Consider the following 18,399-nt stretch of genomic DNA (forward strand, 5'->3'; position numbering starts at 1 on the left):
ACTGCACGAGTCAAAAAGAGGGCTGTGAAAATATTTACAGACCCCTCACATTCTGGAAATAAATTGTTTCAACTCCTATCTTCAAAACAATGCTATAGGGCACTGCACGCCAGAACAGTTTTTTCTTTTTTTTCCAGTTTTTCCATCAATCTGATAAACAAATAATTCCCTCAACACTGTCAAACCAGTGGTGAAATTCTGCCGGTTCTGTCCAGCTTGCATGAACCGGTAGCAGTGGTGGCGCGTGGTTTGGTGAATCCATAGTGGCGGCAGCTCCACCCACCCGCCTGGACTTCATTACTTCCTTGTTTTAACCAGGAAGTAACCTGCTTTTGACCCTCTGTGCATGCACAGAAAACTTTGTGTATGTGTAGAGGGTCAAAAATTGATCTGACGTAGAGCACGCACTTCCAAATGGGTAGGAAAGGTAAATACATTTCACTCCTGTGTCAAACTATTCACTAAGTCGGCATTACTATTAATCGTCTCATCATTCCTATCATCCATCTCCTCCGATTTATGAGTATATGACTGTAACTTTGTTGCTTGTATCCTTATGATTTATATTGCTTATTTCCTAGTATGATTTGATTGCTTATAGAATAGAATAGAATTTTATTGGCCAAGTGTGATTGGACACACAAGGAATTTGTCTTGGTGCATATGCTCTCAGTGTACATAAAAGAAAAGATACGTTCATCAAAGTACAACATTTACAACACAATTGATGATCAATATATCAATATAAATCATAAGGATTGCCAGCAACAAGTTATAGTCATACAGTCATAAGTGGAAAGAGATTGGTGATGGGAACTATGAAACGATTAATAGTAGTGCAGATTCAGTAAATAGTCTGACAGTGTTGAGGGAATTATTTGTTTAGCAGAGTGATGGCCTTCGGGAAAAAACTGTTCTTGTGTCTAGTTGTTCTGGTGTGCAGTGCTCTATAGCGTCGTTTGAGGGTAGGAGTTGAAACAGTTTATGTCCAGGATGCGAGGGATCTGCAAATATTTTCACGGCCCTCTTCTTGATTAGTGCAGTATACAGGTCCTAAATGGAAGGCAAGTTGGTAGCAATTACTTTTTCTGCAGTTCTAATTATCCTCTGAAGTCTGTGTTTTTCTTGTTGGGTTGCAGAACCGAACCAGACAGTTATAGAGGTGCAAATGACAGACTCAATAATTCCTCTGTAGAATTGGATCAGCAGCTCCTTGGGCAGTTTGAGCTTACTGAGTTGGCGCAGAAAGAACATTCTTTGTTGTCCTTTTTAATGATGTTTTGATGTTAGCTGTCCATTTGAGATCTTGCGATATGATAGAACCCAGAAATTTGAAGGTTTCTACTGTTGATACTGTGTTGTCAAGTATTGTGAGAGGTGGAAGTATGGAAGGGTTTTTCCTAAAGTCTACCACCATTTCTACGGTTTTGAGTGTGTTCAGTTCCAGATTGTTTTGGTTGCACCACAAGGCTAGTCGTTCGACCTCTCGTCTATATGCGGATTCGTCATTGTCTCGAATGAGACCAATCACTGTTGTGTCATCTGCGAACTTCAGTAGCTTAACAAATGGATCATTGGAGATGCAGTCATTGGTATACAGAGAGAAGAGAAGTGGGGAGAGCACACAGCCTTGGGGGGCCCCTGTGCTAATTGTACAGGTATTTGATGTGATCTTGCTTAGCTTCACCTGCTGCTTCCTGTTTGTTAGGAAGCTTGTGATCTACTTACAAGTCTGTTGGTTTAGCTGTAGCTGGTTTAGCTTAGTTAGAAGAATGTCTGGAATGATGGTATTGAATGCTGAACTAAAGTCTACAAAAAGGACCCTTGCATAGGTCTTTGGAGACTCAAGATGTTGTAGGATGTAGTGCAGAGCCATATTAACAGCATCATCTGTTGATCTATTTGCTCGGTATGCAAATTGCAAGGGGTCTAAGAGCGGATTCGTGATGGTTTTCAGGTAGGAAAGCACTAGCCTTTCAAAGGTTTTCATGACTACAGATGTTAGAGCAACTGGTCTGTAGTCATTCAGTTCCTTGATGGTGGGCTTCTTCGGCACTGGGATGATGGTAGAGCGTTTGAAGCAAGAAGGAACATAGCACATCTCTAGTGATTTATTGAAAATATGGGTGAAGATGGGGGCCAATTGGTCAGCACAGACTTTTAAGCAAGAAGGAGTTATCTTGTCTGGGCCTGGAGCTTTTCCTGGCTTTTGTCTGTGAAATAGGTCCTGCACTTCCTTTTCTGTGATCACTAGGGGTTGTGAACCCAATGAAATGGGGTCAGTTGTAGGAGGCTTGGCTGTTGTTGGTGTGTCTGAGATGGGGGTTGTGGAGATAGGTGGCTGTAGTTTCCTTTCAAACCTGCAGTAAAACTCATTCAGGTCATCTGCCAGTTGTTGATTACCTTCAGCCTGGGAAGGAGGTTTGCCATAGCCGGTGATTATTTGTACCCGATGACTATTATTAAGTGTTATACCTTATGATTCTTGATGAATGTATGTTTTCTTTTTATGTACACTAAAAGCATATGCACCAAAGACAAATTCCTTGTGTGTCTAATCACACTTGGCCAATAAAGAACTCATTCTATTCTATTCTATTCTATTCTATTCTATTCTATTCTATTCTATTCTATTCTATTCTATTCTATTCTATTCTAACCTATTCTGTTCTGTTCTGTTCTGTTCTGTTCTGTTCTATTCTACTGGAAATGGTTGAAGATAGAAGTATCAAATATGGCCTTGATATTTTAATTTCTTTGGAGGAAAAAAAAAGATGCACTATCCGTCCTCTTATATAAATAACAATAGTCCTCAACTTAAAACCATTAATTTGGTGACTGAAGTTACAACAGCACTGCTCATGGTCATTTGATCAAAATTTGGACACTTGGTAACCAGGCATGTAATTATCATGGCTACTCTGTCCCAAGGATTTGTAATTGCCATTTTTGACCTGCCCAGCTGTCTTCTGACAAGCAACATAATAATAACAGAGTTGGAAGGGACCCTGGAGGTCTTCTGGTTCAACCTCCTGCCCATGCAGGAAACCCTACATCAATGGCAGATTTGTATAATAACCTCATGATTCATTTAACTTCAATGATTCACTTAAAAACTGCGGGGGAAAGTTGCAAAATTAGGGACAATCCAACCACCTTGCTTAGCAATGGAAATTCTGGCACCAAAAGAGGTGATAAGTTGAGAACTAACTGTATAGTAAAGAGCATCAGCTTTTGGAACCTAATCAATAAGGGGTAAATAGTATTATAATGCTGCTACAGCTAAAGGCAATTTAAGCATGTCTCACTCATGGGTTGAGAACAAGCAGAAAACAACCCAAAACAGGTAACTGGACTATAGAGCATCTATAGTGTTTGAGTGTGTAAAGATGTGTAGCCGTGGATGCACCATCAAAATCATGAAATTCACTTACCTTACCTACCGGTTTGCAAATGTGCGCACGCCGTGTGTGCACTCGCTTTGCTTGAGCGCACCATCATCTGCACACGCACAGAGGTTTAATATGTTGCAAAAAACTGACATCATGACATCCTCGCGGGTGGGTGAAACCTCCCGGAGCTGCTGCTACCGGTTCACCTGAGCTGAATTTCACCCCTGATCAAAATGTTGTACAGGTTGACATCCCCAGCTAGGAGAATAGGTTTTCACTGTTTTTACTGTTTTTATCCCAGTCCTTCCCAGGAGCAGTATACTATTTGCCCTCTTCATCTTTTTTCATTACTTCTAATAGAAGCAATAAAGCCTATAGAACTGTGATAGCGAACCTATGGCACGCGTGCCAAAGGTGACATGTGGAGCCATATCTGTGGGCACGCGAGCATTGCCCTAGGTCAGCTCCAGTGTGTATGCGGCCAGTTGATTTTCTGGCCTTCTGAGCCCATCAGAAGATGGGAAACGGGCCGTTTTTGGCTTCGGGGAGGGTGGGGAAGGCCGTTTTCGCCCTCCCCAGGCTCCAAGAAAGCCTCTGGAGCCTGGGGAGAGCGAAAAACAGGCCCATTGTGCCATCACTTGCCAAAAGCAGGGGAAGCATGGGGGGGTCATGCACGCATGTGCGGGGGAGAGAGGCGCATTAAATTATAGGTGTGGGCACGCGCACACACGACACACACACACACCTGTGTTCCCCCCACTTTTGGCACGCAAAAAGGTTAGCCATCACTGCTATAGAATGTTGTTGGGTTTATTGGCTGCTGAGTCCTTTCCAGTTTTTATGTTCTCATTTGTTGGATAGCACGCTGGTCTCAGAAGAAAATGCCTAATTCATATTCCAGTTTTAGAGGAGAAAAACACTTAAAGGGTATTTCGGCAAAAGTAGTATAGATAGCCCTCAACTTACAATAGTTCATTTAGTGACCATTCAAAGTTACAACAGCAGTGAAAAAAAGTGACTTATGACCATTTTTCACATTTATGACTATTGCAGCATCCCCATAGTCACGTGATCAAAATTTAGATGCTTGGCAACTGGTTCATACTTATGACTGTTGCTGTGTTACACCTTTTATAATCTTCTGACAAGGAAAATCAACGGGGAAGCCAGATTCACTTAACAACCATGTTACTAACTTATCCACTGCAGTGATTCACTTAACAACTGTGGCAAGAAAGGTTGTAAAATGGGGGAAAACTCACTTAACAAATGCTTACTTACCAGCAGAATTTTTGGGCTCAATTGTGGTAATAAGTCAAGGACTACCTGTAATTTAAATATTTAAAAAGTATTTTTTAGCCAGAATTTCATCATCTAGAGAACTTTGTCTCCATTAGCTAATTGACAGAAGCAAATAGTACAAACTAGCAAAGGTATTTCAACATGTATCTTATACTAGCTGCCATAGCTATTTTTTTCTCTTTTATAATGTAAAGATATGCAGGATGATTCATATTAAAAGAAGTTCTATTGACAATAAAATGAAAGTAAGGTTAAGTAGGCTTCTTTGAAGTCTGTGATTCAGTTTAGTATGAAAGATGGCCTTAAATCAAATGTTTTTGTACTTTTATACTTTGGTACGAATTATTTCTTTTAATTTTTTGTCAGTAGGCTGAAATTAAGAGTTAGGGTTCTTTGAAAACTGAGATAATATTTAGTGAAAGATTGGATTTTAGATCAATTATTGCTTTAATTGCTAAACTTAAAAATTAATGATAGGAATTGCTTTTGGGCAAATTTCAGCATAAAAATCTGATTGGCAAGCCAATAAAATTAAGGAAAGGATTAAGTTTATTTAAGAGCTACGACTTAACAGGAATATTAAGTTTGAGTTAAGTTTTTATAGTAATCTTACATTTATGGAACTGTAGTAGTTGCTGTTAGAGAAGCTTTGAGGATGGGATATTTGTACTGACACAAGCTCTTAACATGTTTCTTTTGGAGGGGATTATATCTCCTTTTCTTTTAGGTATAGATTTATATTAAAATATTAGCTAGCAGTGGTGAAATCCAATTTTTTTACTACCGGTTCTGTGGCTTGGTAGGCGTGGTGTGGCTTGATGGGCGTGGCATGGGAAGGATACTGCAAAATCTCCATTCCTTCCCAATTCCAGGGGAAGGATACTGCAAAATCCCTATACCCTCCCCACTCTGGGGCCAGCCAAAGGTGGTATTTGCCGGTTCTCTGAACTGCTCAAAATTTCTGCTATTGGTTCTCCAGAACCTGTCAGAACCTGCTGGATTTCACCCCTGTTTGCTAGTATTAGGAATTGTTTATATTGATTTTTATATTGTATTGCATAAGAAAAACTCTTACCCTCATATGGTATTGTTTTATTGTGATGTTGGGTTTATATTTATATGATTTTAGTTTAGTTATATTGGCTACATGAATGAAATTACTACTACTACTACTATTACTATTACTTGGATGTAGTGTATATACAAAAGCACTAATTGAACCTACAAATATTGCTTAGTAAGAAGAAGAAGAAATGCAATAATTCTTGGATTCTCCATTTTGGAAATCTAAAATTCAGTTATAAAAAGTTGAATCTATTTCCATGTTCAAATGTTTAGATATTCACACAGGCATAGAAAAGGGCATGTAAATAATAGTGTCAATTGGCAGTAATTTCCTTTTTCTAATCAGCACTGCTACAAAATAGTTATTCACAGTTCACTTTTCTCTGGCCAAGCTTTTTGTTCACTTTTCTCTGGCCAAGCTTTTTTCACTTTTCTCTGGCCAAGCTCTTTGTGGCCAGAGCCACAAAAAGCTCTGCAAACATTTAGGATTTCTTCATGAAGCAAAATGGGTTTATTATGCAATAAGGTATATGAAGAATGATAGAGAAGGCAAAATTGCCACTGCCCCAGACATGAGTCAGCATTTATTTACAGTCTAGTAGCGGAAATATAGAATCATTTTTGTACACAAGCTAACAATGGTTTTATTTATTTATTTATTTATTATTTAAATTTGTATACCGCCCTTCTCCCGAAGGACTCAGGGCGGTTCACAGCCAGGTAAAAATACAATACAATAAATACAAATTAAAATACAATTAAGAAACTTATTAAAATTGGCCAGGATTAAAATTTGAAGCTAAAAACCCATTTAAAACCCATTAAAACACTAACCCAGTCCAGCGCAGATGAATAAGTAGGTTTTAAGCTCATGAAAAGGTTCGAGGTCCGAAGTTGGCGAAGTCCTGGGGGAGTTCGTTCCAGAGGTGGGAGCCCCACAGAAGGCCCTTCCCCTGGGCGTCGCCAGACGACACTGTCGCGCCGACGGCACCCTGAGGAGCCCCTCTCTGTGAGAGCGCACGGGTCGGTGAGAGGTATTCGGTAGCAGCAGGCGGTCCCGTAAGTATCCCGGCCCTATGCCATGGAGCGCTTCCAGATTCACTTCCAAATATTTTTGAGACACGGAGCAAAATAATGTCCTCTGTTCTTTTAAAACAAATTTATCAATTTGTTAATTAATGAAAACTGAAAAGGCCACATTTTGTTTGTTCTGGAGGTGGGTAGAAGGGAGCTCTGAAGAGAGTGTGGTTGAGAACTCCATCTCTTCATGGGGCAGAGAAATTTCCATCATGCAAAGGAAGCTACTATCTCCTCTTTGTTACATCTTGTGGGCAGTGTACCAAGAGTTACATTAAATAATCAAGCTGGAACAAATCTGAAAATCTCCTGCAATGACTCAAACATAAACACATTAATGGCATGTTTCACTGCGTAATCGCAGACAGTATCATTCTTAGCCAAGCAAACATTACTATGATTACTGGTTAAGCTACTATGTTGGCATTAAATCTCAGTTGTAACTGGCTCGGATGCAGGCCAGGAATACTTCAGCCTTCTGGCTGAAATAAATTAAATAAGTAGGAACACCAAGCATCCTTGACAACATGCTGAGGAGTCTTTAGATTTCAACAACATGTTGTCCTTGTAACTTCCTTATCAGAAATAGCCCTCCACTTTAACTGTGGTATCTGGTGCCGCTTGAGAAGATATGTTGTTATGGTTTACTGACCTTAAAAATGAAAGGAGGATCTAGCTTAGCATTTTGTTTGCATTTCAGTATTCTGCACTTCACTTGCAGACACATCTTGAAACTAAGTTATACACCATGGATAATTTATTTGCCTTAGGATTTTAGGAATATAAAAAGTTTTATTAATTAAATCAGAAGACTTGAATAGCAAATAGTAACTGTCTATAAAATTGATAATTATAGCTAGGTTCTGCTATTTCTCTCTGGAGAAAGCATTGTCTTAATAAAGATTTATAAGACATTAAAACTTCATTAGTATCACATGTCAAAAGTTTCTACTGATTGCAGTTTCAAAAGGCTAAACACCTTTCTTACATAAATCATCAGCATGCGGTGGTAAATAATTTCCTTCTAGTTAATAAAGGATAAAAGCCTCCAAGCAGATTTTAAAACACTACCTGAAACCCACATTCAGATTGGTTAGAATGTAAAATAAAGAATAGCAATACTTTGGTTGGTCACAGTTTTGGTCATCACAATATAAAAAAGATGTTTAAATCAGTAGTGGGTTGCTCCCAGTTCGCCCCAGTTGAAGTGAACGGTAGTGGTGGTGGGAGGCTACACCCACCTGCCCAGATGTTATCAAAAATGTTCTGCAGATGCGCAGAAGCACCGCACACTCACAAAGTGCGCACGCACGCATGTTACCAATAGTGAACTGCTAGCGCTGGGATTTGAAATCCACTACTGGTTGACATCCTGGAAAGTGTAGAGAAAAGCAACAAAAATGATAAAGGATCTGAAGGCTAAATCATATGACACAGAAAGGTAGGTACAGTATGTCTCTAGCTTATCAAAGAGAAGATTAGGAGGGACATGATAGCTGTTTTCCAGTATAGGTAGTCCTCAACATATGACCACAACTGAGCCCATAATTTATGCTCCTAGGTGAGAAATTTGTCACTTTTGTCCCATTTTATGACTTTTCTTGCCATATTTGTTAAGTGAATCACTGCAGTTGTTAAATTAATAACATGGCTATTAGGTTCCCATTGACTTTGGTTATCAGAAGGTTGCAAAAGATGTTTACATAACCCCAGGACACTGACCATCATAAATATGAACCAGTTGTCAAACATCCAAATGTAAATCACATGATCATGCAGATGCTACAATGGTCATAAGTATGAAAAATGGTCATAAGTCACTAAACAAACTGTTGTAAGTCGAGAACTACCCATACTTGAAGATTATCACAAAGAAATGGAGATTGACTTATTCTCTACGGCAGCACATGGCAGGACATGAAGGTATGGGTGGAAGTTTGTCAAAAGGAGATCTGACTGTGACTAAGGAGAAATTTGACAGTGAAAAGAATTAATCAATGGAATAGCTTGCCACCTGGGGTTGTGGATGTTTACATTGGAAGTTTTGAAGAATAGACTAGCCACCATTTAAATGGGTTAGTATAAGGCCTTAAGCTAGATGAGCTGGACTAGAGCAGGGGTCACCAACCTTTTGGACCTCAGGGTCCACTAAATTCATAATTTTAAATCCCATGGACCACTAATATTATCTGCTTAATGACCGGCTTGAGTGGATGTGGCTAGGTGGTCATGGGACTGGGTGGGGATGGCAAACTTGATGTCACTCATGTCGAGGGGCGCCTCACTGGGCTCTATTCTCCCCTTCCCTCCCAGCCACTCCTTGCCTGCCTATCCTTAGGGCCCCAATAGGAAGCAGTTGTTGGAGCTAAGCAGCCACCGTGAGAAAGAGTTGGCAAAATAGTTGGCTCAATTCAAAGGGGATCTGACCAAGAAGGATGCTCAGCAGAAACAGCTCACTGAGGACTATGAGCATAGGCTTTCCAAGCAGAAGAAAGACCTCCAGGAATGCAAGGCCAGGTACCAGTGCCTGGAGGCTTAGTGGGCTGAGATGGTCAGCCAGTTCCAGGCCATGATACAGTCCCTCCGGCTCTTTGCCACCAGCGGCACTTCACTCCAGCCTTCGCTGACAGCCCCGCACCAGGAGGCTGAAACAGACCTCAAGTCGGAATTTCTGTCCCCCTCCGACCTGCACAAAAAGACCCTGAAGGGAGAGACTCTCTGCAATAACAAAATTGGTTGAACTGTGCCCTCCGGGTTTCCGTGCATTCCATCAGCCGAGGGCCCAAGGTAGGGGTGGGGGGGTGGCGGTTGTGATTAAAGAAAGTCTAGGGCCGAGGGAGTCCACTGTTCCTCAGATAGCTGGCTGTGAATCCCTCCTTGTGAAGTGGGGCCACCGGAATCAGATGGGGCTGTTGATCACGTACCTGGCTCCTTGCTGCGTGACTACAGCCCTACCTGAGCTACTAGAGGTGCTTGCTGGCGTGGCGGTGGAAATTCCCAGACTTTTGGTCTTGGGGGATTTCAACCTGCCATCAGCCGGCTTGTCATCAACGGTGGTTCAGGAGTTCCAGGCCTCCATGACGGCCTTGGACCTGATTCAAGTAACTGATGGCCCTACACACATTGGGGGAGGCGCGCTAGACCTGATTTTTATCTCTGGTCAGTGGGTTAATGATCTGGATTTAGGAGATATAGTTAAAGAACCAGTGTCATGGTCAGATCATTTTCTTCTTCGCCTAGACTTTCGGACCGCCGCTCACCACCGCAGGGAGACGGAGCCAATGCGTTGGTTCCGTCCCAGGCGCCTGATGGACCCGGAGAGGTTCCGGACGGAGCTTGGGCGTTCCTGAGGATCTTACCCACGCACGACTGAAGAACTGGTTGCGGCCTGGGAACGGCCGCGGCTGGGGCTTTGGACCATGTCGTGCCTTTGCGGCCTCTGACCCGCCGTAGATCTCAATTGGCCCCCTGGTTTTCCGAGGAGCTGAGAGAGATGAAACGCCGGAGAAGACGCCTAGAGAGTACTTGGAGGTCTAGCTGTTCCGAGGCTGGTCGGGCACTAGTGAGGTCCTTTACTAGGACCTACCTAGTGGCAATGAGGAGGCGGCGTTCCTCGTTTCCACCCTCATTGCATCGGCAGATAACCGCCCAGCCGCCCTGTTTGGTGACCCGTTCCTCCTCCATCAAGAGGGACGGGATGACCTACAGGGACGAGCTGAGGAGTTTAACGGTTATCTATACGATAAAATCGTTCAGCTTCGGGATAGTTTGGACCAAGATTGCGATGATCCAGCTGAGATGACAGAGACACGTCTTGTTGAGGTTATTTGGGATGAGTTTGATTCTGTGGCTCCGAGGACATGGACAGGTTGCTGGGAGGTTACATGCAACTACATGTTTACTGGACCCGTGCCCTTCCTGGTTAGTGCTGGCTGCTCAGGAAGTGACACGAGGCTGGCTCAGGGATTATAAATGCTTCTTTGATGGAAGGGGTTTTCCCCGCCGCCTTGAAAGAGGCGGTGGTGAGACCTCTCCTCAAGAAGCCTTCCCTGGACCCAGCTATTTTGGGTAATTACCGTCCAGTCTCCAACCTTCCCTTTGTGGCGGAGGGTGGAGGGGGGGGGGGTGCATGGCAGCTCCCCCGGCACCTGGAGGAAACTGTCTATCTAGACCCGTTCCAGTCTGGCTTCCGACCCGGTTATAGCACGGAGACGGCTTTGGTCGCGTTGGTGGATGACCTCTGGAGGGCCAGGGACAGGGGTTGTTCCTCTGCCTTGGTCCTATTAGATCTCTCAGCGGCCTTCGATACCATCGACCATGGTATCCTGCTGCGCCGGTTGGAGGGATTGGGAGTGGGGGGCACCGTTTATCGGTGGTTCTCCTCCTATCTCTCTGACCGGTCGCAGACGGTGTTGACAGGGGGGCAGAGGTCGTCCTCGAGGCGCCTCACTTGTGGGGTGCCTCAGGGGTCGATTCTCTCGCCTACCCTGTTCAACATCTATATGAAGCCGCTGGGTGAGGTCATCAGTGGTTTCGGGGTGAGTTATCATCTGTACGCTGATGATACTCAGCTGTACTTTTCCACCCCGGACCACCCCAACGAAGCGGTCGAAGTGCTGTCCCGGTGCCTGGAAGCTGTACGGGTCTGGATGGGGAGAAACAGACTCAAGCTCAATCCCTCCAAGACGGAGTGGCTGTGGATGCCGGCACCCCGGTACAGTCAGCTGCACCCGCAGCTGACTGTTGGGGGCGAGTTAGTGGCCCCAAAGGAGGTGGTTCGCAACTTGGGCGTCCTCCTGGATGGACGGCTGTCTTTTGATGAACACCTGGCGGCCGTCGCCAGGAGGGCCTTTTACCAAGTTCGCTTGGTTCGCCAGTTGCGTCCCTTCCTTGACCGGGATGCCTTATGCATGGTCACTCACGCTCTGGTTACGTCTAGGCTGGATTATTGCAATGCTCTCTACATGGGGCTGCCCTTGAGGTGCACCCGGAGGCTGCAGTTAGTCCAGAATGTGGCTGCGCGAGTAGTAACGGGAGCCGCTCGTGGCTCCCACGTGACATCGCTGCTCCGTAGCTTGCACTGGCTTCCTGTGGTCTTTCGGGTGCGCTTCAAGATTTTGGTAACTATCTTTAAAGCGCTCCATGGCTTAGGACCCGGGTACTTACGAGACTGCCTGCTGTTACCTTTTGCCTCCCACCGACCCGTACGCTCTCACAGAGAGGGTCTTCTCAGGGTGCCGTCCGCCAAACAGTGTCGGCTGGCGGCCCCCAGGAGTAGGGCCTTCTCTGTGGGGGCAGTGACGCTCTGGAACGAACTTCCCCCTGGCCTGTGTCAAGTGCCTGATCTTCGGACCTTCCGTCGTGAGCTCAAAACATATCTATTTATTAAAGCGGACTGGCATAATTTGTGTTGAATTTTAAATTGGGTATTCTTAATATTTTTAAATGTTTAAATCTAAATTTTAATAATCAGCCTTTAAAATTTGCTCTTTTTAAATGTTGTTTTAAATTGTATATATTTTGTTTTTATTCTGGCTGTACACCGTCCTGAGTCCTTCGGGAGAAGGGCGGTATAAAAATTTAATAAAATAAATAAATAAATAAATAAATAAAAGTGTTCACTGCACGTATCCAGCCAAGGGGCCATAGTTTGAGGACCCCTGATTTAGTGCAACATAAAAAATGCAAATTATTTTTCTGCGGACCACCAAATTTTTTTCACAGACCACCAGTTGGTGACCACTGGACTAGAGGACAAAGAGTTTGGTGGCACAGTGGTTAGAATGCAGTATTGCAGGCAAACTCTCCCCACTATCAGGAGTTTGATGGGGCTCAAGGTTGACTCAGCCTTCCATCCTTCCAGGGTCAGTAAAATAGGACCCAGATTGATGGGGGAAATATGCTGACACTGTAAACTCCTTATGGAGGGCTGTAAAGCACTGTGAAGTGATATATTAAATCTAAGTGCTGCTGCTATTGCTTTCTTCCAATCCTACTGATTCCATGATTCTACTATAGAAGTGCAGTTGACATCTCCTGTAATTTTGTCTCCAGACCAGGTAGCACTAGTCACAGTCAGGTTGATGGAGAGGAAAATGCATGCAGCCCCTGATAAAGCATTGTTATTTAACTATGGATAATCAATCAGTCTGTTTTCATGTTTCATAGATCAGCAAACAAGAAAATTGCAATTAGGATAAAAAGAAAAAAACTTCTAAAATACCTAAGAAGATTAGGCATACTGTACAAATAAAAATCGTACCTAGCTATAATCAAGCAAGTGTAATCAGATTGATCTGAAAATAATATGGTGTCCAATCACACTTGGCCAATAAAAAATTCTATTCTATTCTAATAAATCAGATAAAATAAGACACTGAGCTTGTCAATCAGAAAGGTCGGCAGTTCAGCGGTTCGAATCCCTAGCATAGGTCTCCTGGTGAGCAGGGGGTTGGACTAGATGACCTCCAAGGTCCCTTCCAACTCTGTTACTGTTACTGAAAAGATGATTAGTAAAGAATGGAGACAATAATTTCTGGTGAGCATTTGCAGAATGGCAAAAATTCAAAACACATTCTAACAGATTAACAGAGTTGGAAGGGACCTTGTAGGTTATCTAGTCCAATCCTCTACCCAAGCAGGAGACCCTACACCATTTCTGACAGATGGCAGCCCAGTCTCTTCTTGAAAACCTCCAGTGATGAAGCTCCCACAACTTCTGAAGGCAAGCTATTCCATTGATTGTTTGTTCTCACTGTCAGAAAATTTCTCCTTATTTCTGGGTTGAAACTCTTTTTGTTTAGTTTCCATCCATTACTCCTTGTCTGGCCATCAGGTGCTTTGGAAAACAGATTGACCAGCTTCTCTCTTAACAGCCCCTCAAATATTGAAACACAGCTATCATGTCCGATCTAAGCATAGTACATAAAATTGTCTGCTTCAACGTCTTACCTGTCAAGAACTTCTTCAGCTTCAACCACAATAATACACGGGCAAACTATCGGTACAAACTCAAGATAAACTGCTCCAAACTCAATTGCAGAAAATATGATTTCAGCAACAGAGTGGTCAACGCCTGGAATGCTCTACCCAACTCCATTGTTACAGCCTCAAATCCTCACAGCTTCAACCTCAAGATGTCTACCATGGACCTCACCCCATTCCTAAGAGGTCCGTAAAGGGGTGTGCATAAACGCACCAGTGTGCCTACCGTCCCTGTCTTACTGTCCCCATTTATCTTCCTATATTTATGTTTATACCTATACCTGCTATCTTATACACGTTTGATAAACAAAATAAATAAATAAAATAAAATGTCTCCCCTGGTCCTTCTCTTCATTAAACTAGCCATGTCCAGTTCCAGTAACCATTCTTCGTATTTTTTAGCCTCCAGTCCAGTGATGGGTTTCAAATTTTTTTACTACCGATTATGTGGGTGTGGCTTGGTGGGCGTGGTATGGCTTGGTGGGCATGGCAGGGGAAGGATACTGTAAAATCTCCATTCCCTCCCCAATCCAGGGGAAAATTATTGCAAAATCCCCATTTCCTTCCAATCAGCTGGAACTTGGGAGGCAGAGAATAGATGGGGGCAGGGCCGGTCAGAATTTTTACTACCGGTTCTCTGAACTACTCAAAATTTCTGCTACCAGTTCTCCAGAACTGGTCAGAACCTGCTGAAACCCACCTCTGCTCCAGTCCCCTAATTATCTTCATTGCTGTTCTCTGCACTCTTTCTAAAGTCTCAACATCTTTTTTTATAGTGTAGTGACCAAAACTGGATGCATTATTCTAGGTGTGGTCTTACTAAGGCTTTATAGATAACTCACTTGATCTTGACTGAATCCCTCTGTTAGTGCAATTTAGAATTGCATTGGCTTTTTTGGCTGCCGCTGCACACTTTTGGCCAGAAATAAAATGTTATTGGTCCACACCGGTTCAGGTGAACCGGTAGCGGGGGTGGCATGTGGTTTGGCAAACCAGTAGCAGCGGCAGTGTGAAGCTCCACCCACCCACCTGGAGGTCATTACTTCCTGGTTTAAACCAGGAAGTAATCTGTTTTTGACCATCTGCGGATGCACAGGTTTTGCACATGTGCAAAGGGTCCAAAATCATGTGATGCATGCACACTTGCGGAGCACACATTTCCGAACTGTAGGGAAGGTAAATATGAGCCCTGCTATTGGCTCATATTTAATTGGTTGTCCACTAAGATTCCAAGATCCCTCTCACAGTTACTGCTATTAAGCCTGATTTGACCCAGTCTATATGTGTATTTTGGATTTTCTTGCCTAAGTGTAAAACTTTACTTTTCTCTACATTGAATTTCATTTTATTAGATAGTATTTGAGAAGTATAATTTCAATTATGTCTCTACTTCATGGGCACAGTTACTACAGATAATATTAATACTTTGGTTATGCAACTGAAAGATTTAATTCAGAAATATTTTGTCCCTGGTACTTCGTCTCTACACTACTTGTTATACTCCATGTAGAGGCTTGATGCAAAGGAAATTTCATTTGAAAAGTTGCCATGATATAAACTAGGGTAGGAAGATTATTATCTTTGTGACTTTTCACCAAAAATCATAAACGAATGGAATGCTTTATCTAGATATTAAGCAGCTAACTTTAGGTCTCACATAAGGGGAGCAATTATTTCCCCCCTATCATTTACCATTCCAATGCATGGAGAGTTAAAAAGAAAAAAAAGATTTGAAATTGGCATGTACGTTTCATTGAAAGTTTGGATGTGGGAACGAAGAGAAAGCGACTTTTGCCCAAGGCTGAAAAAATACATGATAATTTGTTATCAATTCTTTGTATAAATGAAGTCCTTGTGAAATTATTGTGGAACATAAACAGGTAACCGCACATATTTTTGTACTGATAGTACTGTATCTGAGTGCGTCCTTCACCAGTGGCAAATAAAATGAAGGACCTAAATATCCTTCAGATAAATATGCCCGCTTCAGTTTTTAAACTCCCTTTAGAAAGAACCAAAACAAAACGCCACCAGACTTCTGGGAATGGCTTATTTTGTATTCAAGCCTCCATAGCTCAAAACAGGGCATTTAGACTCAAAATGGAGTATTCTGAATTTGAAACTATTCACTGAGTGGTTCCACACCGTTCAGTAAAAACAGACAGCCTCAAAACACAAGCTAGTGTCTAAATAGTGTATTTTGATTTTTATTATACTTTTTAGAGATTCTTTATTCTATAGTTCTTTTCTCTCTACCTTGTTTCATCTTCACAACAGTTTTGTGACAAAGCTTAGTTGTTTGAACTTGTACATTGTGCTGAAACATAATGTGGTTTGATTTGTCTTGCTTAGCATAATATCGTATGCAAAACCAACCAACTCCTACAGCATGTAAACTATGGTTTATACCTCTAAGTCCTACGAAGCACCAGCCAATGGCAAACCACTTCTGAAATCTTGCCAAGAAAACTGGAAGGTCTTGTCAGACAGTCAGCAAAGGTAATGTTGTCTCGAAGGCAAATTACACACAAGTTCAGAGAAAAATGATTTAGTGAAATGTGTAATGTCAGGAACTGAGAAAGATTGTATGGCCAAATATAATCCACCCGGTTGGGTGGTTGGATTAACTATGATTTTTTTTTCTGTTTTTACTCCAACCCACTAATATCTGCCCTTCATGAATTCTTTATCAAATAAGAAATGATCTTCTCTTCAGAATCATTTGCAATTTCTGTATGTGTTCTTCTGTACTGGTAACCCTCTACTTATGACCCAACCAAGCCCAACATTTTCATTGCTAAACCAGACAGTTCTTAAGTGAGTTTTGCCCCATTATATGAACTTTCTTGCCACAGGTGTTAAGTGAATCACTGCAGTTGTTAAATTAGTAACATGATTGTTAAGTGAATCTAGCTTCCCCATTGACTTTACTTGTTAGAAAGTTACAAAAGGTGATCAAATGAACTGTAACCATAATAAATACATCAGTGGTGGGTTGCTACTGGTTTGCAGTGGATTGGGAGAATCAGTAGCTGTGGTGGCGGGAGGATCCGCCCACCTGCCCGGATGCTTCTGTGCATGCGCAGAAGTGTCACACACGCGCGAGCATGCATGCGCCCACGAACGAACTGGTAGCAATGGGATTTGAAACTCGCCCTTAAAATACATGCTGGTTGCCAAGTGTCTGAATTTTGATCACATGACCAAAAGGATGCTGCAGTGATTGTAAGAATGAAAAATAGTCATAAGTCATTTTAATCAGTGCCATTGTAACTTCAGTCACTAAACAAGTGATTGTAAATCAAGGACTACCTGTAACACATTGTGTTTCAGACTTCATCTTAAAAAGAAAGCAAAGACAGAAATAAAAATATTTGAATAAAGAATTTTTGGGATTTAATCATGAGATCAAACCCTGTTTGATCTCATGATTAAGACATCCCACTAGAAACCAGTAGACTGTTAAGTTCTAGTCTCATCATAGATATGAAAGCTAGTTGGATGATTTTGGGCAATGACTCTGTCTCTCTCTCAGCCTAACCTACCTCACAGGGTTGTTCTAGGAAAATAGGAGGAAGAAAGTGTGTTAGATATGTTTGCTATCTTTAGTTGCTTATAAAAATAATAAAGGCGAGATATAAATAAAATAAATAAATAACATGTGCAGGACAAGAAGTTGGATACATGTCTGTGTGACTTTGGGAACAGAATAAAAATTAAATCCCTCTCATTCTCTCTGTCAAATCACTTGTTTATTTTATCTATCTGAATATGCTTTCCGTGTCTACTATAGCATGAAATAGGACTCTGACTCCAAGCTCTTGCACAAGATGGAAAAGGGTAGCCAATAGCTTTCTTGCACAGAAATAAGGAGAAATTATATTTCTTCAGCCTTTTAGTTATTTAAAAGAGCAAAGATTTTTCCACTCTTCCTTTCCTTTTCCAAGGAAGCATATTTTCTCAATTCTATGATAGTTTGTGGAAGAAAGTTTAATTTGAACATTCGGTCATGAATCCTATGTAATAATAAAATATGAATTTGTTTGAATATGCACATTTTGTACCAGCTCAAAGATCAAACATCATTTATTTTTGCTTCATGTGTATCTAATATATACAGCACAATCTATTACACACAGTTCTAAAAGGAAGACCCTAGGACAAGCTAGCTTCATGGAAGTGGGTGCTGAGATAAGGGTTTGGGAGGGGGGAATCTTGCTATTTTCAAGCTTCCCAGTTACATTACAAAATATGCTAGATGGAAACTGACAAAAACATGCACAATACAGTTAACTGGGTCACCTGTTGTTCAACAAATCCAACTCCCTGGATTTGCATAAAATATTGAATCATAAATTAACTGCATAAGATGGTAAGATTAGTGCCTTAAACTAAGATGTGTCTAGTTAATTAATGTTCGGTCTACAAGAAAAGCATTGTAAAAACTTCAAGGGTAACTCTTAGTCTAGAACATGTATATCATGGGACTCTGTAGACAATCATCAGCTTGCAAAAGGCCGATTTACCTGCAGAAATACATCACACTATTTCTTTGTAAATAAATAAATGAACTAATTGA

The sequence above is a fragment of the Ahaetulla prasina genome, chromosome 4 (assembly GCF_028640845.1).
Source record: "Ahaetulla prasina isolate Xishuangbanna chromosome 4, ASM2864084v1, whole genome shotgun sequence".
Lineage (NCBI taxonomy): Eukaryota > Metazoa > Chordata > Lepidosauria > Squamata > Colubridae > Ahaetulla > Ahaetulla prasina.